At 41.6% G+C, this 26,334-nt stretch overlaps 1 long non-coding RNA gene across 11 annotated transcripts in view; it reads right to left on the bottom strand.

The window, feature by feature from the left end:
* LOC139358521 (uncharacterized) overlaps nt 1-26,334 on the bottom strand; it is a 188,096-nt gene that overhangs the window by 60,773 nt on the left and 100,989 nt on the right. For 3 of the 11 annotated variants that reach the window (XR_011613618.1, XR_011613608.1, XR_011613615.1), the window contains exons 6-7: nt 13,798-13,881; nt 9,848-10,594 (exon numbers count right to left, since the gene is read on the bottom strand). The exons of 1 other annotated variant lie outside the window; for it this stretch is intronic. This is a non-coding gene — a long non-coding RNA (uncharacterized lncRNA). Of the gene's footprint in view, nt 1-9,845; nt 10,595-13,797; nt 13,882-26,334 lie in introns of those variants that run through there. 7 more of the 11 variants (XR_011613613.1, XR_011613617.1, XR_011613611.1 and 4 more) reach the window with 5 other exon arrangements.

Below are 26,334 nucleotides of genomic sequence, written 5' to 3'. Positions count from 1 at the left end.
TAGGGACGCTGGCCTTGTCCACTCGTGCTTCCCACAAGGAGCCTTCACGCCCTGTCTCCATCTTTGGCTCTCAACTCATCTATACTTCTAAGGGCCCATCTCTTCTCCCTCACTCCTACCATCTTCAGGACAAGTGACACTACCCAGGTGGGGCAAGAGATGATCAACTATGGAATAAGAGGGAAATGCAATTTCTTCCATTTATGTTTGCTTTCTCTAAATAAATGATGAGCCAGGCTTTTGTCTTGGTTGATATGCAGATGAACACTGTCCCTTAGCAGGCTGCATGCCAGTGGTCATGTGTCACCGACATTACAGGAAAGATCCAGAGGACAGCAGCGGAAGGCAGTCCTCTCACTCCAGGGCTGATTTTCTGCATCTTGTGACACATTGCAGCTCACATGTGCCCAATTTAATGGGCTTACGGATTATACTATCTGGTTTTAAGTACACTAAACCCCTCAAATTGGTTAGGTGGCTTAGAAAAAAAGATCCCTGAAAAGCATCCATGAATCAAAGTTAACACTGATAGTGAGGGCAAAGTAATAAGAGCAAGATGAAGGCAGGGCTGCCATGCCGCCGCCTCCTCCTCCTCCTCCTCCTAAAGCCAGGTGAACGCACAATCCATGTGACAAGCCACGGGCCAAAACTAATTACTGAGAGCTCCATTCCCACCCCAGAGAGAGTAGCCCTCAAGGCATTAGCTCACGGCAATATTAAGCCATCACAACTAATGAGACTTTTTTAAAAATGTATTTAATTTCTTTATCTTTTGTTAATTTCTATTTTTCTGTACATTTAATGTCCATATAATCATAAAGTAGTAGAACTTAAATTGTTGATACATAAAATTCAAAATTGGTTTACAGGTAAGCACATGTGTTAAGAAAATAAAACAAGAATGAAACCAAAAATTTAATTCTCACATGTCTTTATTTGGATTTCCCCCAGAAGCAGATGCTAAGACAAAAATTCTCTGACAAGTCATTTATTTTGGAGTGATCCAGGATATACATTATCAAACAAGTGATCTAAGGGTAACAGGAGCTTAATCTCATTGGGAATTCTGAGAGCCACAGTAGAACACACCTCAGTGTCATCCATCTGGGACGAGAAGCAAGACCGTAGGTTATTTACACACCAACTCCCATTAGTCATTGACTGAGGGCTGCTCCTGGAGGGAGTAGCGGGGGATTCATATTCTGGTACTTCTGGCCTGTGCAAGAAAGCAAAGTAGGCTCTGATGGCCAGAGAGATTATCGGGTAAAGAAATGCAGATGATGGCTGATGGGAGCCAGGAGTCAGGTCGGTGTGCCTTGATGGGTGCAGGACAGAGGATATGAGTGGGGCTAGATCACCCCTCTGAAACAACTCTGATGACACACACATCACTTCTACTTACATAACCTATTTCCAATATGGTACTTTTTTCACCCTGCCCTGCAAATTTAACATATCCATTTGGTCTCTCCAAACACAAGACAAGCTCCTTTAAAGTATACCCCATCATGTGTCTATTTCTATCTCTGTTCCTGTCACAGTGGCCAGCACTTTGTAGTGAAGCAGTGCTTTTGGAGTGTGTTTGCTAGGGATCTACCATGTGTCAGGCAATCTTCTAGGTACTGGGAATAAAGCGGTGTACATTATAACCTCTGCCTTTATACAGGTGGCATTGCATTCACAGATGCTGAGATACGGTATTCATCCGTGGTAGCCCTTGAATCAGTTAGCTTCTGCGGCATAATAAACAACCTGAAACTCTCAGTAGCCTAAACCAGAAGAATGTATTTTGCTCATGAGTGTGTGGGCTGTGTGGGGCAACCCCGTTCCACTGTCACCCTCCATTCCCTCAGCTCATGCTAGAAACAGCCACCCAGCTAGGGCATGCTCTTTTCATAAGACAGCAGAAGTTCAAGAACAACAACAGAAACACGTGATGTCTCTTAAGGCCTAGGATCAGAACTGGAACACTGTCACTGTCCCCTTGATGTCACAGGCCAAAGCAAATCGCAAAGTCATGCCCAGAGTCAAGGATAAAGGACATACACTCCTCCCATAGAGGTGCGGACTGCAAATCACTTGGCAAAGGATAGAGATAAAGGGAAGGGTAAAGAATTGGGGACAATGGTGCTCTTAACTGCAGTTTGAAAATAAATACATAGAAATATTTGTCCCATAAATATTTATTATTTCCGTGTTCCTTACAAAGCTGATACAATTAATCTCCATTAACTTTCTGCCTCTCCTTCATTCCACGTGTTTCTGTGCGAGTGATCGTCTTCATCAAGGCAAGTAGGTAGGCCCCTCACTGGCCAGTCCAGTCCAAACGCATCTCCCAGGTCACAGTGAGTACTCCAGGGATGGGTGTTCATCAACCATCGGAAGCCTTGCTCTCTGAGATCACAGGTCGCTTTACCTGTAACCTCTGGGGCTACCTTTCCTACAAAAGCTGGAGAATGGAGCTAGCACTGGAGAAAGCAGAGCCAAGGGTAGAGGAGTGCCCGATTCGTGGTGTCAGTGGGAATTTCTGTCCTCCAGACCAGAGTCTACCCAAATTATGATAGTTCTCAGGTGGCCCCACAGGTAGCTGCCTACCAAACACAGGGAGCTGCCTACATTAAAAAATAGTAACAATAATATTAGCAGTGCTAAGTAGATTGACCCATTCCTCTCCTAGAACCTCACTGCAGCACATCGCCTCCTCTCCTATACCACACATCACTTTCCCCAGTGTCTGAAATGCACCCAGGCATGCTTCTTCCTTTTAGACCCTTAGGTCTTTGATCAACAGGGCTCACATCCATCCCATCTTCATATCCCTATGGTACTAAGAAGAAAGCTTTGTATTCTAAACAGTTTATGTATAATTGTGGATAAATGTGTTCCAATAGTTACCAAGCTTGAGTAAATCTACTCGGCACATCCAACTAGGCTATCCTTCAAAGAAGCCTGCTGTCTCCTACAGCATTCACAGGTTACTCTCTTCGGGTCCTGATGTCTTTGTGTTTTTAGCATGGAATGAATAATCATGTATATTTAGAAGGAGTCACAGAAAGAAAATTCTACCATCAAGCATGCCTTGTTTTATTTGATGTGAACTGGAAATACAACATAAGAAAGAAAATGTTTATTTAAAAATATATTATCTCCATCTCTCATAGGCCATAAGGTTCTTAAGAGCAGAGAATATTGTTTCTGTAATGATTCTCTGCAAAATGACTCAGGTAAGTAGATCACAGTGAGAATCATTTAATAATTGTTGACTTAGAGAACTTAAAGGAGTTGGGAGTAATTATTTCACAGCTGCAGCAAAAATGTCCAATAGAAGAAGACAGTAAAATAGCATTCACTAAAGATCCACTATGTGCCAGACACTTAAACTATAATTGACATAAATTATTAACTTACTGTTACATGATTCATACCACATAATAGATTCTAAATCTTGGGAACAGAATCAAGAATCCAGAAGTGGATGGAACCACACATATATGAACAACTGATTTTCAACAAAGATAAAAAGGTAATTCAGTAAAGAAAAAACAGCCTTTTCAAAAAATGTACTGTTTAAAAAATTGATATATATGTGTAAAGGAAAATTAACTTATTTTCATACCTTATACCATATAAAAAAAGTAATATAAATAGATCATAGATTTAAATGTTAAACTTAACACTGTAAAATTTTACAAGAAAACATAGGAGAAATTTTCTTAGGTTGTTAGGTATGACCCTGAAAACATAATTCATAAAATAAAAAGTTAATAAATTGAACTTCATTAAAATTTTTCTCTTCTTCAAAGTGCAGCGTTAAGAGAATGAAAGAGACAGAGACTTGGAGAAAATATTTGCAAATTATATATCTGATAAAGGACTTGTATCCATAATAGAAAATAAACTGCCTAATTTAAAAATGAGCAAAAGATTTGAACAGATACTTTCTTGAAAAAAAATACTTATATGGCAAATAAGCACATGAATAGATGCTCAACATCATTAGTCATTAAGAAAATGCAAACTAAAACTGTAATGAGATATCTGTTAGCTAAAAGACTGACCACAGCAAGTATTGGTGAGGTAATGGAAGAACTAGAATCTCATTCACTGTAGTGAGAATGTTAAATGATACAGCCCCTTTGGAAACCAATGTGTCAGTTGCTTATAAAGTTAAAACACACACACACACACACACACACGCACACACAACCACTATATGATGCAGCTATTCCATTCTCGGTTTTTACCAAAGAAAAATGAAAGCATCAATACACACAAAGTCATACACATAAACATTCAAGCACCTTTATTTGTAATAACCCAAAACTTAAACAACCCACATGCCCACCAACAGGTGAATGAATAAGCAAGTTGAGGTGTATCCATACCTTAAAATCCTACTCAAAAATAAAAAAAGAATACTGATTCATTCCATATAATGAAAAAATGTCAAAACAATTATGTTGAGTAAAAGAAGTCATAAAAAAAAAAGAATAAAATCTGTGTAATTCCACTATACAAAACCCTAGAAAATGCAAAGTAAGCTGATCAGTGATTGTCTAGGGAGGAAGAGAGGGAGGAATGCAGGGAAGGATGACAAGGGGCACAGGGAACCTCTTGGGGATGAGGGCTGTTGGCTATCTTGATTGTAGTGACAGTTTCATGGATGTACAAGTCAATGCTTATCAAATTGTACACTTTAAATGCATGCTATTTATTTTATGTCAATTATGTCTTAATAAAGTAGTTTTTCAATCAATTCACTTCTGTAAGATGAATCTTCAAGAACTATACTACTACCTCTTTTCTACAAATAAAAAAACAGAGACTCCAAAACTTGAGTCCTCCAGCATACACATGACCAGGGGATGTGAGCTCTGAAACACCCTGATTAAACAATCAGGATTGTCTTGGACAAATCCGTTTAGTTTTCTGGGCTTCATTTTCTCCATCCATAAAAGAAAGGGGTAGAGCTGTAAATGGAAAATGAGTTGAAGATGAGTGATTTTCAATTAATAAATGTCAAATTCTTTCTTCATTTGAAGATCTTATTTTTAATCTCTCATGTTTGTAGGGAAAGCTCACCTACGAAAGGGTGCTTTTCTCCAGCCAGACAATGGGGGTAGGGAAGAGACCCACGCTGAATGACTCACGAAAATGCTGTAAGAAATGACGGGACTGTCCCCAGAAGTCCCTTCCACTGACTTTTGCCAGCTTGCTACAGAGAAGCTTGCAAGAAGGATGAATCACAAGAAAAAGGCATATTGTATCCTCACATCATAAATTTTACAAAACTGCTTCACAAAAAATAACTTCGGGTCCAGGAACTTCACTAGAAAAATGTCCAACCTGTCTTCAAATTTGGGAACTTTGAAAAGTTTACATACCAGCAGGTCAAGATTCAGTTCATACATCTTAGTGCTTCAGTGTACTATATTTGGCTCGGAAAGTGAATGCCCCTTTTCTGGCAAACCACGCTGTATTCATAGGTGTGAGTTCTTAACTGAGCTTTGTCAAGTTGCCATCAAACATATGGGCCTGGTTCCTCTAGTTCACTAATAAAGAACAAGTAGTTCAACTTATTAGATGGTGTTAATATTCCACGTCCGGAAAACCAAGAATTTAAAGAGCAATAAGCACTCTGGCAGAAACTGACCCCAAGCCCATCAGTCTGAAACAGGCTGGGTGGGTTAAGGAGAGCACAGGCCTTTTAGTCTATTTCTATTGCATTGTTTCTATTTGCATTTAAATCCTCAGAAGCTTATGCTTCTGTTAGTCTTGAGGGTATCGTAAGTGCTTTGTCTTTTGTTCTTCCCCAAAGCAGACCCTGGGACAAGGTCTTAGATGAAGGGATTTAGTTTAGGAAGTGATGCAGGGGAGCACAGTGTGGGAGGGAGAAGTGAGGCAGGAAAGAGAAGGAAGTCACGAGGGTGCAATGATGAGTGTTACCAACATGGGCAACTGAGGCTCAGCCCTCCGGGGGCCACTCTGGGAGACTATAGGGAGCATGCCTCAGAACTGCCCGTCTGAGCAGGACACAAGCTGGGTGTATGCCCCTCAATGCCCACCCCTCATTGGCCTGCTCAGCTTGAGGGCCGAGAATGTCCCCTTTTTTGGCCAGAGGATGCCTCCGGGAAGGGAGATAAGAGAATCCACTCTGCAGCTGTCCTTCAAGGCTGGGCCAAAGTGATATGAGCAGGGCAACAGCAACATGGACTTCATTCTAAAAGTACATGTTTACGCTTATTTGTTAGACTTGACTTCTACATTTTTTCAGCCTCAATGTCTACTCAATCACCTGATCTTTCTTTTTTTCTCTCTCTGTGTTGCATTCCTCATTGAAATTGGGTGCCTGTCCTCTCCTGAGAAGAACTAATGTGGCCACACAAACCTAAATTTTTCCTTCAGTTTCAGGACACCTACACTGCCATGTAATGCCATCCCACTGAACCCAGATGAAGACTCTGACCAAGACACACATAAACACAGTGAGCAAGGATAAAAAAAAAGGGGAGACCTCAAATTAGCCAGGCATGGTGGTGCGTGCGCACCTGTAGTCCCAGCTAATCTGGAGGCTGAGGCAGGAGAATCGCTTGAAGCCGGGAGGTGGAGGTTGCAGTGAGTCGAGATCGCGCCACTTCACTGCAGCCTGGGAGACACAATGAGATTCTGTCTAAAAAAAAAAAAAAAAAAAAAAAAAAAGGCGGAGGGTGGGAGACCCTCCTTCTCCTTCTCCTTCTCCTTCTCCTTCCCCTCCCCCCAAAAGGGTTGGCTTCATTCAAGGAGCACCTTTGAACCGAGCTCTGAGCCATGTTTCTGCTATGGGACACTACACTGGAACCAGTGCCCTTCTTTTGGTCTGGAAGGTGTGAATCAGACTTCAGCTGCCCACACATTACCCCCATTGTATTGATACCACATGTGCCCATGATCAGGAAACTCCAGGATACCTTGGTCCCAGAGCCATGGGGGACTCAGCCAGGCTAGAGGCTTCAAACAAAACAGAAGTAAACCCTGGAAGGAGCAGACCAGTCCTAGACCCAGGAAGACTCCTAAATATCTGAATGTTGACTTGGAATCATCAGGCCTGGGAGAGTAAGTTACTGCTCTGCCCTCCAGTTACCAATCTTCCTTCTCTGTGACACTTAGGGATGAAGGTGTGCTAATGAAGACGACACAGTGGGATGAGGAGACGGAGGGATGAAGAGGCCTTCGAAGGTCTCACAGTCTGGTAATTAAACAGATGGGACCATAAACCACTGTGATGAAAAGGCTCTTTGCTCTTTCCTTTTCTCTATGAGGGAAAAAGAGTCAGAGTTCAAAGTGGGAGGAAGAGCACAAACAGAGGGCTTCCAAGGCAAGTGAGGACTCATGGGCATTTAGCAGCTGCGTCAAGTAGGATTGCACAAGATGGAGACAGTGGGGAAGGGCATTCCAGGCAGTGGTGCATGTGAGCAAAGGTACAAGGACCTGAAAGTATACAGCAATTTTAAGAAAGTATATGGCAGTTTTAAGAAAACAGATCCAGGGCTTGCCTGAGGAAGTGACCATTGAATAGTGGGAGTAATTGCCATAGATATACACATCACGATTTTATAAATTTTAAGTTATCTATTTATTTCATTATATATTGAACAATATATAATTCACATCTATTTACATCATTCACTACATTATGTTACTGTATTTTTAGGCTACTTTGTTTTCCATTTCATTATTTTAGAGTTGAATAATGAAGTTCTTGTCCCTCCGAGACTCTTATTTAGTCCCCAAATGCATTGTCTCCTTCCACAGGACCTCAGGCTCAGCAGGGCTGGAGGACATTTCCCAGTCTGGCTCACAGTAAGCTCTAGCCCATGACAGTTTACCCATGGGGCTGATGTGCCTTGTAGTATATTCCAGAGCCCTTCCAGACAACTCGCTGGAGCGCTTCCTTTGCCCCTTCTTCCTGGTAGAGAACACAGGCACCAGAGCCTCCATTCTGGGCCGGAGACTTTTCTCCAGTCTACTGAATCTCAGCCTCTCCAGACAAGAAGTTTGCAGCTTGACTTCATTACCAAGACCCCTATGGGGCGATGCCCACACTGTTACCCACAGTATGCTCAGACCTGCTCTGATAAGGAAAGGTTCACAGAGAAATGACTTCTAACCTCACTGATGAATGAGCGAAAGACTTACAAAGGGAATGGAGGAAAGTGGGTTCCAAGTAAGAGGCACACCTGTATGAAGAAACAGAGAGATTTCAAAATGACCGTGAGTTGGTTGAAGAAACTAAAATATATGAATGGGCCAGTCAAAAGATGCTTATTGGAAGAATATTCTGCCAACCACATGCCCTGCCCAGAGCAAGAGTGTAAATGTAGGCCCATCTACTATATGTCTAAGTATGCCACAGATGCTATCAAGAAAAAAAGCTGTGACACAAAAGGTGTTCGCTCCTCCTATCTGCCTCTACACTAGTGTACCCTCCTAGTGGTCTGGGAGATCAGAACGGAAGGCAGAGGTCTTGAACTCTTCAATGCTCTGCACTGAGAAGCACTAGGCAGAAAGAGCCAGTTCACAGCTGCCCTACCCACTTATCTCCTCACACCCTCTCCATCCTGCACCGCAGGGGACCACACACATATATGCTTGCCAAGCTCCATCCCACAAACTATAAACATCACAGCAGCCACACCCCAGGTCCGAGGTGCCCACCCCAGTGGAATAGCATACCCTCAAGGACAAAGACCCATGTATACCCTAGAAACAAGGTTGGGTTGGCTGGAGCATGGAATTCCAGGATCCCAGTCCCCTGAGCAAGTCCAGAAGAGAGGCATGGGCTCTGAGCAGGTGCAGCATGTGATTTTGGCCTTGCAGACCCTTTATCGTAAAGAGAGGGGCTCAATGGGAAGAAGCCCAGGGTGGGGCTTTTAAACCACAGAGCCCATCTTGCCTAGGCCTAAGGGCAATAATTGTTCTGCTATAATATTCTTTTACTTTTTCTTTTTTTTTTTTTTTTTTTTTTTTGAGATGGAGTCTCACTCTGTCGCCCAGGCTGGAGTGCAGTGTCACAATCTTGGCTCACTGCAACCTTCACCTCCCGGGTTCAAGCGATTCTCCTGCCTCAGCCTCCTGAGTAGCTGGGATTACAGGCATACACCATCACGCCTGGGTAATTTTTGTATTTTTAGTAGAGACAGGGTTTCACCATCTTGGCCAGTCTGGTCTCAAACTCCTGACCTCAAGTGATTCACCCGCCTCGGCCTCCCAAAGTGCTGGGATTACAGGTGTGAGCCACTGCACCCGGCCAAAATTCATTTTTTGCTTGCTTTTTTAATATCTGTCTCACTGTTAAGGGGATTGTGACATCTGCAGCAACAAGGACAGAATTGGAGGATTTTATGTTAAGTGAAATAAGCCAGGAACAGAAAGACAGAAAGACAAATACTGCATGTTCCTACTCATATATGAGAGCTATAAAAGTTGATCTCATGGGCACGGAGAGTAGAATGATGGTTACCAGAGGCTGCGGGTGGGGGAGGTTCAGTGAGATGAGAGAGGTTGGTTACTGGGCACAAACATACAGTTAGATAGAAGGAATATGTTCTAATGTTTGACAGCACAGTAAGGTGGCTATAGTTTGCAACAATGTATTGTATATTTCACAATAGCTAGAAGAGGGTACTAGAAATGTTCCCAGCACACAGAAATAAACACTGGAGGAGTTGGACAATCTGACTTGATTATCACACATTCTATGCATGTAACAAAATATCACATGTACTCCATAAATATGTGCAAATATGTATCAATAAAAAGTAACAAAGAAAATGAAGATATTTTAAATAAATATGATATTTAAAAATTTATTTAGAAACTGGGACTGTGAGAGCAAGATTATTCTCACTACATTCCAAGTGCCTAGCAGAGAACCAACTTGGCTCATACTAAAGGACTGATGGTTGAGGACCTGCCAGGTGATTGAGTACTCCATTTGTCTGCTCAGCTGATCCGCATGACAAGCCTTGAAGGTGAAACTTATAATAGTTTCTTGATGAAGAGACCTAGGTTCAGAAAAGCCAGATTGTCCTAGCAGTAAGTGGAGATATTCAGTTGCCAATTCCAGCCGCCCAAGTCCAAAGCCTACGTTCTCTCCCTGACAGCTCACTGTCTCCCATTGGGTGATAATGCATTACACAGAACCACAGTTAAATAACGATCAGGTGACTTTGCTTGTAAATGGCTGTATTTGTTTTGTTTATTTTATAATAGAGAGGGGCTGAGTTCCAATTTCCTCTCATCACTAAAACCTTTTGACTTATTTTTTTTATGGCCCAAAACTTTTGAAATACTGGGTTTACTCCTTGCTTATTTCTGGCCTGGGTTGCCAGTGTCCACTCCACTCCCTTTCCTGGCAGCCTAGTCAGCAGGACTGGCACCCAGCCATAACATTCAGAGTTCCAGAGTCAACACAAGGACGCTCACACGCAAAGAGGGATGGCAGGCCTTCTTTTCTTAGGAAAATTGCAGAATCTTCTTCAGGCCGAAATTATACATTGGTCTTGCTTTGAGTGTGGTAACCCACTGCTTGTTCTCAGTGCGTAGTGATATGATGCTAGGGCATAATAAAACAAAATTATTCGATTGCATAATTTGTAATTAACTGGGGACAACTAAGAATTAGTAGCCATTGGTAAATGCTTTGTGTTAAATGTTTATCAGATAAAATTAAAAACTCCTAAATATTTCCAATTTAACCTTTAAGTAATAAGGGATAGAATAAGAATATCAGGATGAAAGAAAGGAGATTAAGATTCATTTGTTTTAAGTTTTCATCATTTGTAAATTCTTCTGTTTTCACTGCTAACTGCAGATGATGCCTGGAATTTCTTTAACTGTGGATAATCCTATAATACATTCTTATGCTTAGAAATGTATTTAAAACTCCTTTGGGTGAAAAACCTTGAAGTTATCTTCAACTCCTCTGCCCTCTTTGTTCTGTAGGTTTAAATTGAGTCTAAGTGCAACATGCTCCTCAATTTTATTCTCTCATTTTAATCTCCACTGCCTTCACCTGATTTATTATCTCAACTGCTGGCATTAGCTGTTACTCTGTCTCCAACCAACTCACCTACCACAATGCCATCAACACTGTATGTCTTTTAAGCAGAGACTTCACCCTGTCAGTCTGCCACCCCAACTCTCTCCTGGCTCTCTACTGCCTGCATTATTAAGATGTTTTATTATTTTGCCTGCGTTATTAAGATGTATTGTATTACATAAGATGTCTTATGGCATCTGAGGCCTCAATGACTTGGCCCAAATTCCCTTCCAGTCCCATTGTCTCACCATCGTCTGCCATGTCACCACCCACACTCAGGTCCCCATAGGGTCTCCCACTTTCATCTGTGTGTGCTGTTCGCTGCTGGCAATGGCTGCTTACTCGCCCACCCTACTCATGCCTGCTGAAAGTCTCCTTTTTAGAAGCTCAACTCAAATGCTGCCTTAATTCAAGCCTCCTGTTACATGCTTCTTCCTTTTGACTCCACAGAACTTTGGTTCCACTCCCTTCTTGCTTACACATTGGTTACTAGCATCTACCTGTCTTTTTCTCCTCTTTGACTGTGCTGTTAAGTTTAGCCAGACAGGGCATGGTGGCTCATCCCTGTAATCCCAACACTTTGGGAGGCCAAGTTGGGATGATCACTTGGGCCCAAGAGTTAGAGATTGGCCTGGGAACATAGCAGGACCCAGTCTCTACAAAAATAAAATAAAATAAATAGCCTGGCATGGTGGCACACGCTGGTGGTCACAGCTACTCCCAAGGCTGAAGTGAGAGGATCACTTCAGCCAGAAAGTTGGAGGCTGCAGTGAGCTGTGGTCGCACCACTGCACTCCAGCCTGGGTGACAGAGTGAGAACCTATCTCAAAACATAAATAAATAGATTTAGCCTAAAGATGCTTCCTTACATATTTAAATTTGGCCTTGAGGTTTCTCCATACATAGCAAACTATCACCTAACTGGGTGTGTAAACGACTGCAACCTACTCTCTTAACAAGTAGTGAGTATCGGCCAATCCCAGCAGCCAAGTTTCAGCCAATCACAGGCAGCCAACTGTTCAAGCCATGTTCAAATAAGGCAAACGCTGAGCTACAATCAATCCTGCACCTCACTTCTATTTTCTATGTCTCTTTACTTGTTCTGTTCATAAATGTTGTCCAACCACGTGGCAGCCCTGGAGCCGCTGTGAACCTATTCTGTTTCAGTGGGCTGCTTGATTTGCAAGTCATTCTTTTATCAATTAAACTCCATTAAATTTAATTTGTCTAAAGTTTTTCTTTTAACAGCACATAAAAGTTAGGGTCAGTGACTTACCCATCTTTGTATCTAGAACAAGGTAGGTGCTTGATAAATAGTTATCTGAGTAAATGTATTTAAATGGATGCTGACTGAATGTCACACGAATGTGTAAATGATTGATAGCCTGCTCTCAGGAACAGTGCTAGTTTTGGACACAAAGAGGCAAAAGCCTAAGAGATTCAGTTGTCCAAATCAAGCTAAAGAGATTGGGTGGTTTCAGAAGGAAAAGTTTTCCAAATTTAGGAGGCAGCTCGCCTGTGGAAATGGTAGCATGTGGCCTATTCAAAAGAAAAGATTTCGATTCTCCTAAATGTGTTAACTCAGATGAGAAGACAAAGTTAATTTGTCCTATTGGAGATACCAAGGTTATGATTTTAAGGACTTTCTAAGCCTTTTATTTGCAATTCAGTTTAACTGCTTTCTCAGGCCTGAGATTTGCCTGGTGACTTTTTCAGTCCCCAAAAGTCTTGAAACACAGAGTCAGTAATAAAAATCAATGTGTCACTTTTTAGAGGCAAGGGAGGTCAGTTAGAGCGGAGCCAGCTCTGACACGTTAGCTAAGTAACGGAGCTAGTCAGTGATTCATGAGCAGGTCTTGGCTGGCCGGATGGGATACAGCGTGGCCTCCAGTTCCATTTGTTTTTGCAAATATGACACCTGAAAACAAGACAAGGAGCAACAGCGTTTGCCAAGCATCATGTGGCAGAAGTGTCCTTGCTCAGCTCTGCCCGTGCCACCTCATCTCTGGCTTGGAGGCCCCCTGCGGCGTCTCTCCCTCAACAGCACCTGCCAATGGTTTTGAATTGTATGGTGGTTTCACATCGTGGATGAATGTCCAGTGTCTACTTGGATGAAGACATCTGATTCATTTTGCTCTGAATCCTGGTTCCGTTTACAGCCTACCTCTTCAGAGGCAGGAGGTGTACTAACTCACTTTTCCCACTGCCTTGTCTCCACGGCGTCTTTCCAGGGTGTGGTTGGAGAACCTAGTGCACTCTCAAGTCTGGACACAGGCACTTGTTGTGACTCCAGCACAGCAGAAGCTGGAGGCACCGAGGCCCGGCTGCAACCAGAGGACCGCGCTCACGCAGCTGCACAGGGACCCCAGGAAAGACAGCCAAGAAGGCTTAGGAGGGCTGGGACCCCAAAGCCAGAGAGTTGCTGGATCTAGGGATGGATGTCAGTGAAGCAGCAGAAAAAATGGATGCTCTCTTCTATAGTATAGCATTTCTCTAAAGGAATTTAAGTAATAAGATCTTCTCAAGATGAGAAACTATGAAAACTACCAAGATGGAGGCAAAAATCCCTCAATGATGTGGTTAGTTTTCCCATTTTCTTTGACTATACAACACAGTCTTGCTGCTACATTTAAAAAGTTTCAAATTAGTACAAGTATATAAATTCATAAACTACTATCAAAGGATAAAAATCTATCCACAGATTTTAGGTTACTTACTCAAACCTTCCTCAGATTTGCTGAAGATGGAGAATATCCACCATGGAGGAAGGGCTCTGTATGTTTCCCATACTGTGATAGGAGCTATACAAACAAGAAATCCATGACATAATGTTTTGGGTTTCTTTTTATGTTAGACAAAATACATTTTTAGTTGATAACAGTATGGTCTTTGTGTGGCAATTACCTATTGTTCTACACATCGTAGAACACATTGTAATTTATTTTAAGCTTTGGTATATTTTTAAATTGTGTTTTTATTTTTATTCATAAGTACCTATGCATACATGTCTGACAGTGTTTCTTTCTGTTTAATTTTTTCTTTTTACCCACAGTCCCTTACTCAGATTTTTTATTTTTATTTTTATTTTTTTAGATGGAGTCTTGCTCTGTCACCCTGGCTAGAGTGCAGTAGTGCAATCTCAATTCACTGCAACCTTCACCTCCCAGGTTCAAGCGATTCCCCTGCCTCAGACTCCCAAGTAGCTGGGACTACAGGCACCCACCACCACACCCAGCTAATTTTTTGTATTTTAGTACAGACAGGGTTTCACCATGTTGGCCAAGATGGTCTCCATCTCCTAACCTCATGATCCGCCTGCCTCGGCCTCCCAAAGTGCTGGCATTACAGGCATGAGCCACCGTGCCCGGCACAAACTTTTAACTTATATAAGGCTATTTAGTGATTGGTTCAGCGATGGTCTCATGCCCCCAATGGTATCTGTTATAAGCTGACTAAGACCTGTGAGTTGATGTAGCTCAAGAGACTCAGCCAACAGGATTGACATCAATTACCTCAGCCGATCAGATGAGAATACAAAGGCTAGAGAATACAAATAAATTGGCAAGGAGGAATATTCAAGTTATTACTGCTGCATAGCAAAGCACCCAGAATGCACCAGCATTGAACAATCATTTTATTATGCTCATAGATTCCATGGGTCATACATTTTCTGGGTCCAGATACAGCAGTAAATAGCATTTTTGTGTCCCACAACATCTAGCAGATTAGCTGAAAAGACTCAAAAGCTATGGGTGTCTCAACAGCTGGGAGTGAGAACAATATGGAAGCATCTCAATATCTGGCAGTTGATGTTAGCTACCATCTCGGACCTCAGCTGATGCTCCCAGCCAAATCCCCTAAACATGTGGCCTATTCATGTGAGCTAACTTGAGATTCCTCCCAGCATGGCAGTTGGATTTTTCTAATGAGTGTCTGTCCAAAGGAAAAACCAAGATGTAAGTGTGTGACATTATTATAATCACATCTCAGAAGTCACCCAGCATAACTTCCACTACATTCTGTTGGTCAAGGCAGGCCCAGGGTCAAGGGTAAACAATCCAGTCCTAACTCTTAATGAGAGGACTGTGAAGGTCATAGTGAAAAAGAGCCTGTGGAATGGAAGACATTGTTTTAAAAACCGACCACGCAAGTAAAAAGAATGGAAAGACAAACACAAATGTTCCAGGGCAGTCATTTCTAGCTGTAACATTATTAGTCATGTATTTCTTCTTAATCCTTATCTGCTTTTTTTTTAAATTCTTTTACAAGGAATACAGATAACTTGTGTAATGAGAAATAGGCATTTTTAATTAAAAAAAAAATACTCTGTATACTAAGAGTGGCAAAAAAACAAAAATGATCAGTTTACGAAGAAGAAAACCCTAAAAGGCAAAGTTATGCTTCCTTTGAACCTTAATTCCTTCTAATGTGAGTAAACATATTGATGCTATATCTTAGTTTGGGTTTCCCTCAGAATCCCACTCTCAGGTAAGGATTTCACTTTCATAGTTTATTTTGAGATGCAATCCCAGGAAGCACGCAGGTAAGCAGGTGAAACGGAGAAGAGGAGTGAACACCGGGTGCATTAATTAGTAAGTTATTCCTGAGGTAATAATTGAGCATCTGAGGCTCAATCTCCCTGGAGGAATCTGGTAGACTGTGTGGAACACAGCTCACCCAGGGGTGAGGAAGCCAGGTTATTTATCTCTCAGTCACTGGTTGAGAGCTGCTCCAGGAGTGACTTCTGCATAGGGACAGAGCATACTCCCGTGGCCAAGCCGAGCCTGCAGACAGAGCATCGGATCCTTACTATGAGAAGCTTCCTCTATGCAGAATGATGGGAACTCTGGCAGCATCTGCTCTCAGTGTGTATAGAATAATTTCAGAACTGAGTATTTCATCGCAGATGATTTTAAATTAATTGACACAGAGCAAAGGTATATGTCATTGAATGGCTATTTGATAATATGTTAAGTTTAGGTAAATCAGTATCTGAAAACCTGGAGAAAAAGGGTGTGAGCTGATTATAATCATGTCACACACTTTATAAAGTCAAGTGTACCTTTGGCTCCAGGACGGAGCCTCTCACTAGCTTACCTGGATGGAGCTTGGATAACAATCCCAGCACATCTCATCCAGTGACACGTCTTGGATGTTTGTCCCTTCCAAATTTCATATTGAAATGTGACCTCCAATGCTAGATGTGGGGTCTGGTGGGAGGTGTTTGGGTCTTGGGGGTGGATCCCTCATGAATGGCCGGGGGCTCCCCCTGCCCTAATCAGTTCACACAGGAAGCGCTGGTTGTTGAAGAGAGTCTGGCTCCTCCTCCTTGCTCTCTTGCTTCCTCTCTCATGATGTGATGTGCTGGCTCCCCATCACCTTCCACCATGAGTAAAAGCTTCCTGAGGCCTCACCTGAAGCAGATGCCCTTTTTTATAAATTGCCCAGCCTCAGGTATTTCCTTTTTTTTTTCTTTTTTTGAGACAGAGTGTCGCTCTATAGCCCAGGCTGGAGCGCAGTGGCGCACTCGGCTCACTGCAAGCTCCGCCGCCTGGGTTCACGCCATTCTCCTGCCTCAGCCTCCCAAGTAGCTGGGACCACAGGCGCCCACCACCACGCCAGGCTAATTTTTTATATTTTTAGTAGAGACGAGGTTTCACCGTGTTAGCCAGGATTGTCTCGGTCTCCTGACCTTGTGATCCGCCTGCCTCGGCCTCCCCAAGTACTGGGATTCCAGGCGTGAGCCATCGTGCCCGGCCTCAGGTATTTTTTTATAGCAATGCAAGAATGGCCTAACGCACCCGGTTTACAGCATTCACATGCTAGAACAGAGGAAACCATCCAAGTTCATCCCCTAAGGAGTTGGTGGCACTCAGCAACATGCCTCCTGACACCAACTCTGTGTAGAAGCAAACAGTTAACTCTTGAACATGAACAAATCACCGCACGGTTCTAAATCTAGTTCATACAAGACTGGTCTTCCACACTGAAATGGGCTGCCTGTGAGAGGGAAAGGTGCCCACATAAGTTTGTAAAATGAGAAATAAACCATTTTAAATTTACATCATGGGCCTGATAATACTCTTTCTGTGATTCTAAGTGACTTGCTCCAGTGGGGTACCTCAGCTGTATATTCATTACCACGAATAGTCTACACCTCTCACTTCAAGGCTGAAATGCCATGGTGTTTAACGTGTTCTTCTCAGAAAATTACCTCCAGAGCAAACAGTTCATCACCAGAAATTTGGCTCTGTTCCAACCCCTGCTTTTCTTCACTTGGCAGCAAAGAAAATAGTTGATCTAGTATTGGGAATATTTAAACCATACCCAAATGGTTTGGCTATTATTTAAAAAATAAAATAAAATATAACATTCTGGTGATGATGTGGAGAAAAGGGAACCACAGATTGTTGATGGGAATGTAAATTGGCTATAGCCATTATAGAACTAGAACTACCTCTCAATCCAGGAATCTCACTTCTGGGTATATATCCAGTGGAGATGAAATTGGGATCGGATCTCAAAGGGATACCAGTACTTCCATGTTCATTGCAGCATTATTCACAAAACACAAGATATGGAAATAATCTAAATGCCCATCAACAGATGAATGGATAAAGAAAATGTGGCATATACATCCAATAGGATGTTAGACTTAATATGAAAGAAATCTTGCCATTTGCAACAACATGGATGAACCTGAAGGACACTATGCTAAGTGAAATAAGCCAGGCACAAAAAGACAAATACTGCATTATCTCACTGTCTTAGTCCATTTGAGTTGCTATACCAAAAATACCATACACTGGGTGGCTTAAAAATGACAGAAATGTGTTTCTTATAGCTCTAGATGCTGGGAAATCCAAGATCAAGGCGCCAGCAGATTCATTGCCTAGTGAAGGCTGCTCTCTGCTTTACAGAGGGCCTCTTCTTGATGAACCCTCCCATGGTGAAAGTGGCAAACAAGTTTTTCATGACCTTTTTTATAGGGGCACTAATCCCATTTATGGGGATCAGTGACCCAAAAAGGCCCCACTTCTTAACACTATCACATTGGGAATTTGATTTCAACAAATGAATTTTGGAGGGACATAAACATTCAGACAGTAGCACTCACTTATAGGTGAAATCTAAAGCAGTCAAACTCATAGAAGTGAAAGAGTAAAACGGTGTTTACCAGGGTTGGGGAGAGGAAAGTGGAAGGTGATAGTCAAGGGGTACAAAATTTTAGTTTTGCAAGATACATAATTTCTAGAGAATTGCTATACAGCATCGTGCCTACAGCTAACGGCATTATATTGTATACCTAAAATTTGCTAAGAGGGTAGATCTTATGTTAAGTGTTCTTATCCTCAGTAATAATAATAATAATAATAAGGAGGAAGCAGGAGGAAACTTTTGGAGGTGATGAATAAGTTTATGACCTTAATGGTGGCGATAGCTTCATGGGTGTATACATAATCCCAAACTCACCAAGTTGTATACATTAAATATGTATGCCTTTTTACATGACAATCATATCTCAATAAGGTAGTTTAAAAATAAATAAATAATGAACAAATAAATACATCCATATCCAATGGTATAACACAGCACTGAGAAATGTGAAGCCATGTGACTTGCATGGACATGACACAGCAGACGATTGTTATGCACTTAAGTGCTCCGACTGAGCTTCTACCATCACCATGAGGAGAAGCAGAAGGTCAGCCCTCTGGCCTCAGGCAAAGGGTGTAATGTGGAGCAGAAATACCCCAGTCAAGACCAACTGACCCCAGCCAACCTCTGGATGCATAGAACAAAGCCAGCCAAGATCAGCAGAGCCACTAAGCCAAGCCCAGCCAACCCTCAGTCAACCCACTTAGTTTATTTTGGCTTGGCACCTAAATCAACACTTATTGCTGTATGCCATGGAGATTCTGTAGCTGTTATACTGCATTTTTCTGGCAGTTAACTAATACTGTACCTAAGAAAAAATACTGGAGAATAGAAATGTCTAATATAGAGTTTTTAAGTAATTTGCAATGACATATATAATGTAAAACACTCCCTTATTTTCCCTGCAACATTTTATATTATGTATACATTCTAGAAATTTTCCCTTTCTGACTGACGCTTCTGTAATGACAAAATGTGTTGCTTCACATCCGAGGGCACAAATTTATATACCAGGGCACTAAGTTGGCTCTCCTAAAACATGCAGGAGTCTTAGGGAGGCTATGGATTCCCTGGACCACAAAATTAGGAGTTTTCCTAATTCCAAGCACTAGAGATTCCCCCAGGTGATACCAGCTGTTTAACAAACATACTGTTCAACTGCATGTCTTAACAGCGATTGATGTGGTTTGGATCTGTGTCCTTACCCAAATCTCATGTTGATATGTAATCCCCAATCCTGGAAGTGGAGCCTGGTCGGAGATGATTGGATCATGGGGGTGGATCCTTCATGAATGGTTTAGCACCACCCTCTCAGTGCTGTTTTCATGATAGTGAGTGAGTGAGTTATCATGAGATCTGGTTGTTTAAAAGTGCATAGCACCTCCCACCCCTCTCTTGGTCCTGCTCCTGACAGGTAAGAGGCCTGCTCCTGCTTTGCCTTCTGCCATGAGTAAAACCTCCCTGAGGCCTCCCCAGAGGTAGATGCCACCATGCGTCCTGTACAGGTTGTACACAAAGGTAATAGGAATCAAGCAGCCCCACACAGCTCTTTTGCACTCATGTGTTGTATGACAGAATCCACTCCCTCCCCTTGCCCATTCACACCTAAGGTTGATAATAGATTCAGACTTTTAGGATTCTGCACTATTGCTTGCTATTTTCCTATATTATCTTCAAGTTATCCAGTTTAAGCATGATATCTGCTTTCTGCCTGGATCCTGATTGATACAGTAATTGGTATCAGAGTGCCTCCAGGAAACAAAATTTCAAAGTAGGATATTGATATTGTGTGCTCATGTAGTTGAGAAAGGTACAGACACCTTCCTTGTCAAATGATAATGGGGCACAGATGACCCACAGCACCAGTAGCATCAAGATTATTCACTCTTAATGGTCTGGGTATAAAATGCATGTGGACATAAAGGCACTGAGACGTTAAGAAATTGTGCCAATTAATCACTACGGAAGGTCTAGTGCTTGTGAAGGGTAAGAGGCTGCTTCTGATGGCAATGGAGCACGTACACAGGAAAAATGGACCTTAAAAGCTGAAAATATATGTTATGGGGTAAATTTTGTCCCCCTCAAATTCATATGTTGAAGTTCTAACCCCTAGTACCTCAGAATGTGACTGCATTTGGAGATAGGGTCTTTAAAAATGGTGGTTAAAGTAAAATGAGGTCATATAGGTAAATCCTAATTCAATATGATTGGTATTCTTATAAGAAGAGAAGATTATAACAAAGACACACAGAGAGATGCTCATGTGAAGACACAAGGAGGAGATAGACATCTACAAGCCAAAAAGAGAAAGCTCAAAAGAAACCAACTCTGCTGACATTTTGATCTCATACTTCTAGCCTACAGAACTGTGAGAAAATGCATTTCTGTTGTTTAAGACACACAATCTGTGGTACTCTTTTATTGCAGCAAGAGCGCACAATAGAATGTACATAAAAACATGCATAGAAAATTGCAACATGTTCATGGCTTTGAAGGAGCCCTTTGTCTTCTGAGGTTGAAGGGTAGATAAGCCTGAGAACATCGCCAAGTTATAACGACAAGAGATGGGAGAGTATGCATAAAAGGGCAAGGCTAAGGGCATTAGACCAAGGAAGACTAAATATAAGATTTGATCAGATCAAATATATCAACACCCTTTGAGGTGTCTGCTATGCATCAATTATGTTTCTAGGCTTTAATTCTAAGTTGGATAAACTGTTATCACCCCTAAACCTGCCTTGCTACTTAAAGGGGTCCCATTTGTATTCTCAAACTTTGCATTACATAACAGTGAGAAATACAGCAGGACATGCTACTTGTACTCTCAGTTACATATCTGTTTTATAGGTCACTAGGAGTAAATGTCCCATAAACCTTAATTATCCAGATAACTGAAGTTTAACTCTTTAAACTCTGACATTAAAGGAAATCAACAATTTTATGGCCATCTTCCTAAAATATTACGTACATGTCTGGTTTTAGAAGCAGAGAATATTAAATGCAATTCAACCTTCATCTTCATACTAAATTTATAAAACTGTACTTAATAAATTGAAAGTGTGAAATCCAAGGTTTATATAGTTAGACATATTGCATCTTTAAATAGAAGGCAGTTTAGAAAAATACACTGGGGGAAGGCAAAATAGCCAACTAGATACAACCAGGTAAAACAGCTCCCACAAAAAGACTGCAATGACTGGCGTGCTCCTAACAAATCTTAAGAGGGAAAAGGACATCAAAAGCAGACAAATGGAAGGTATGCAAGCTGAGCCGAAGGGAGAGGAAGCTGAGAATGCTACAGAGGGCTATAGCACACCAAACTCATTCCTGGTCCCCAGTGGCTCTGAGGGAATAGGTGAGTTGAACTGGCAAGGAACAACCTGCTCTCACCATGGACCTCTGGAACCCCAGGGGGAAGAGAACCCTCGAACACCATGGACACTTGAGTTGGCAGAAAAAGCTGCTTAGAGAAGTGGTAGGGGCAGCAAGCCAGCTGATATGGAGCCCAGAGGATTTGATGTGGGAGCATCTGTAGAAGAGCATAGGCAGGGACACCCATCCCCCTAGGCTCGACTTGATACCATAGGAGATTTTAGCCCTAGGGGAGCTATCAGTACTAAACTCTGCTGGGTTGTCTTGTCCATCAGATGGGGCTGGTCTGATCTCAGCACCCCTTGGTCTGCTGGCCTCTCCCCGGACCCCAGCCTGGCCATGCCTGCTTACAGGGCCATCTTGGGTGCCCTGGGGGGCCACACCATAGCTTCTGTACCAGTGAACCATGCCAGACCAGCAGAGAGCTCCAATGGGGCAGTGGCCATGCACCAGCCCTTGCACTCCCTCCCCAAAGCACAGCTTTCCCCAGGCCCACAACAGCTCCCCACATTGCTATGCTGGCATGTGTCTGCACAGGTGAGTTTTGCTTTCCTGGTCCCACCAGTGCCCAAGGAGTACAGTCCACCCACCTTCTCCCTTCTCATCACCATTGCAGATGGAGCCTGGATAGACACAGAACTAGCCATCTCTGCCCCCACCAGCATCCAGCCCTTGTGCTAACACTGCCGTGGGAGTGAAACTAGGCCCAGAGGACAGCAGATCCTCCCTTGCTCTGAGCTACCACACATGCTTGTGGGACACAGAGAAGGCACCCAGAACTATACCTGCCAGTGCCCCACCCCTGAGCCAACACCACCTCCAGTATGAGCATGCACACAGTCATCAGCAAGGGCCCCTGCCCCGCCCACAGCTGTGTTGCCTCCACCACTGTGCTGAACGCCTGCAGAGGAGCAAGCACCCTGGTACCCATTAGCATTTTGCCGCAGCTGCACCACCACTGCTGTGGACATGTGTGAAACAGAACGAATCCCACTGTCACTACACTACAAAACACTTTTGCTGATATCACCCACTGGACTGCAGGAACCAGTGATTGAGGAGCACTTTGGCACCCCCAGTGCAATGGATTCCTAACTTCAAGGAGACAGAGAACAAAGTCAGGGCCTGATACAACTCTCCAGAGTTAGAGTATGCAGTCCAGGAGTTGGGAGCTCAGCGTTGGCCTCCTTAAATCTTCTAGAAATGAAGTCAGTTGATTGAATCCACTTTATACCACAACCAAACCCTCAAGGTCATCAAATAGGATAAAAAAAAAAAACCATCCAAAAGTCAGCAACTCAAAGACTGAAGGAAGATAAGCCCACAAAGCTGAGAAAGAATTAACGTAAAAACCCTGACAACTCAGAAAGCCAGAGTACCTATTTCCTCCAAATGACCACATCAACTCTCCAGCAAGGATTCAGAACTGGGCTGAGATGGCTGAAATGACAGAAAGAGAATTCAGAATATGTACAGGAATGAAGATCATTAAGCTACAAGAGTTCATTGAAACCCAATCCAATGAAGCTAAAAATCATGATAAAACAATGCAACAGGTGACACACAAAGTAGCCAGTATAGAAATGAATATAACTGACCTGACAGAGCTGAAAAACACACTACAAGAATTTCATAATGCAGTCACAAGTAATAATATTAGAATAGACCAAGCAGAAGGAAAAATCTCAGAGCTCAAAGATGGTTTCTGAAATAAGATACTCACACAAGAATAGAGAAAAAAAATAATGAAAAGAAACAAACAAAACTTCTGAGGATGAGAGGATTATGTAAAGAGACCAAATCTATGACACATTGGTGTCCTTGAAAGAGATGAGGAGAATGGAACCAACTTGGAAAACATATTTCAGGATATCATTCATGAGAATGTCCCTAACCTAGCTAGAGAGGTCAACATTCAAATTCAGGAAATGCAGAGAATCCCAGTAAGATACTTCACAAGAAGATCATCCCCAAGACATATAAGCTTCAGATTCTCCAAGGTCAAAATAAAAGAAAAAATGTTAAAGGCAACTATAGAGAAAGGTCAGATCACCTCCAAAGGGAAGCACATCAGATTAACAGTAGACCTCTCAACAGAAACCCTAAAAGCCAGAAAACACTGGGGGCCAATATTCAATATTCTTAAAGAAAAGAAATTCCAACCCAGAAATTCATATCCAGCCAAACTAAACTTCACAGGTGAAGGAAAAATAAGATGTTTTTCAGATAAGCAAATGCTGAGGGAATTTATTACCACCAGACCCGCCTCCTGAAGGAAGTGCTAAATATGGAAAAGAAAAAACATTACCAGCCACTACAAAATGCACTGAAGTACACAGACCAGTAACACTATAAAGCAACCTAATAAACAAGTCTGCAAAATAACCAGCTAACATAATGATGACAGAATCAAATCTACACATATCAATGCTAACCTTGAAAGTAAATGGGCTAAATGCCCCAAATGAAAGGCACAGAGTGACAAGCTGGATAAACAACCAAGATCCATTGGTATGTTATCTTCAAAAGCCTCATCTCACATGCAATGACACCAGTAGGCTCAAAATAACAGGATGGAGAAAAATCTACCATGCAAATAGAAAACAGAAAAAAGCAGGGGTTGCAATCCTAGTTTCAGACAAAACGTACTTTAAAGCAACAAAGATAAAAAACAACAAAGAAGGACTTTACATAGTAGTAAAGGTTTTAATTCAAGGAGATTTAACTACCCTAAATATGTATACACTCAACAAAGGAGCACCCAGATTCATAAAGCAAGTTTTTAGAAACCTTCAAAGAGACTTAGACTCTCACATAATAATAGTGGGAGACTTTAACACACCACTAACAGTATTAGATAGATTATAAAGACAGAAAATTAACAAAAATATTCAGGACATGAGCTCAGTACTGGACCAAATGGACCTAATAGATATCTACAGAATTCTCCACTCAAAAACCAAGGAGTATATATTCTTCTTATTGCCACATGGCACATACTCTAAAATCAATCACATAATCAGAAAAAATAAAAAACACTCCTAAACAAATACAAAAGAACTGAAATCATAAAAAAAAACATATCAGACCATAGTGCAAACAAATTAGAAATAAAAGTTAAGAAATTCACTTGAAAAAATATATATAAAATGACATGAAAATTGAATAATCTGCTCTTTAATGGCCTTTGGATAAATAATGGAATTAAGGCAGAAATCAAGAAGTTATTTGAAACTAATGAGAGCAAAGATGCAACATACAAGAATCTGCAGGACACAGCAAAGGCAGTGTTAAGGGGGAAATTTATAGTACTAAATTCCCACATCAAAAAGTTACAAACATCTCAACTTAACAACCTAATATCAAAACTAAAAGAACTAGAGAACCAAGAGCAAACCAATTCCAAAGTTGGAGAAGACAAGAAATAAAATCAGAGCTGAACTGAAGGGTTTCAGTATCCTTCATGAAAAATCCTTCAAAAGATCAACTAATACAAGAGCTGGGCTTTTGTTTGTTTGTTTGTTTGTTTGTTTTTTGAAAAAATAATAATAAAATAAACGGCTAGCTAGATAAACAAAGAAAAGAGAGAAGATGCAACTAAACACAATCAGAAATGACAAGGGGATTATTACCACTGACCCACCAAAATACAAATAACCATCAGAGAATATTATGAACATCCCTATGCTCATAAACTAGAAAATCCAAAAGAAATAGATAAATTCCTGAACACATACACCTACCCCCAAGACTGAACCAAGAAGAAATTGAGTCCCTGAACAGACTAATAAAGAACTCTGAAATTGAGTCAGTAATATATAACCTATCAACCAAAAAGAAGTCCAGGACCAGGAAGATTTACAGCTGGATTCTACCAGATGTACAAAGAGGAGCTGGTACCATTCCTGCTGAAACTATTGCAAAAAATTTAGGGGGAGGGACATCTCCATAGCTCATTCTATGAGGCAGTATCATCTGTATACCAAAACCTGGTGGAAATACAACAAAAAAAGAAAACTTCAGGCCAATGAACATCAATGCAAAAATCCTCAACAAAATACTGGCAAACCAAATCCAGCAGCACATCAAAAAGCTCATCCACCACAATAAAGTAGGCTTTATCCCTGAGATGCAAGATTGGTTCAAAATACACAAGTCAGTAAGTGAGATTCATCATGTAAATAGAACTAAAGACAAAAACCACATGATTATCTCAATAGATGCATAAAATTCAAAATCCCTTCATGTTAAAAACTCACAATAGACTAGGTATTGAAGGAACATCCCTCAAAATAATAAGACCCATCTATGACAAATCCACAGCCAACATCATACTGAGTGGGCAAAAGCTAGAAGCATTCCCCTTGAAAACTGGCACAAGACAAGGATGTCCCATCTCACCACTCCTATTCAACATACTATGGGAAGTCCTGGCCAGGGCAATCAGGCAAAAGAAAGAAATAAATGGTATCCAAATAGGAAGAGAGGAAATCAAATAATCCCTGTTTGCAGACAACATGATCCTAAATCTAGAAAACCCCATAATCTAAGCCCAAAATTTCCTTAAGCTAATAAACAACTTCAGCAAAACTTCAGAAAAGTCTTAGGATACAAAATCAAAGTATAAAAATCACTAACATCCCTATATACCAACAACAGTCAAGCCTAGAGCCAAGCCAGGAACACAATCCCATTCACAATTGCCACAAGAAAAGAAAATACTT

Source organism: Macaca nemestrina, chromosome 15 (assembly GCF_043159975.1).
Source record: "Macaca nemestrina isolate mMacNem1 chromosome 15, mMacNem.hap1, whole genome shotgun sequence".
Classification (NCBI taxonomy): Eukaryota; Metazoa; Chordata; class Mammalia; order Primates; family Cercopithecidae; genus Macaca; species Macaca nemestrina.
The sequence above is the reverse complement of the archived record's forward strand: the minus strand, read 5'-3'. Positions and strand labels throughout refer to the sequence as shown.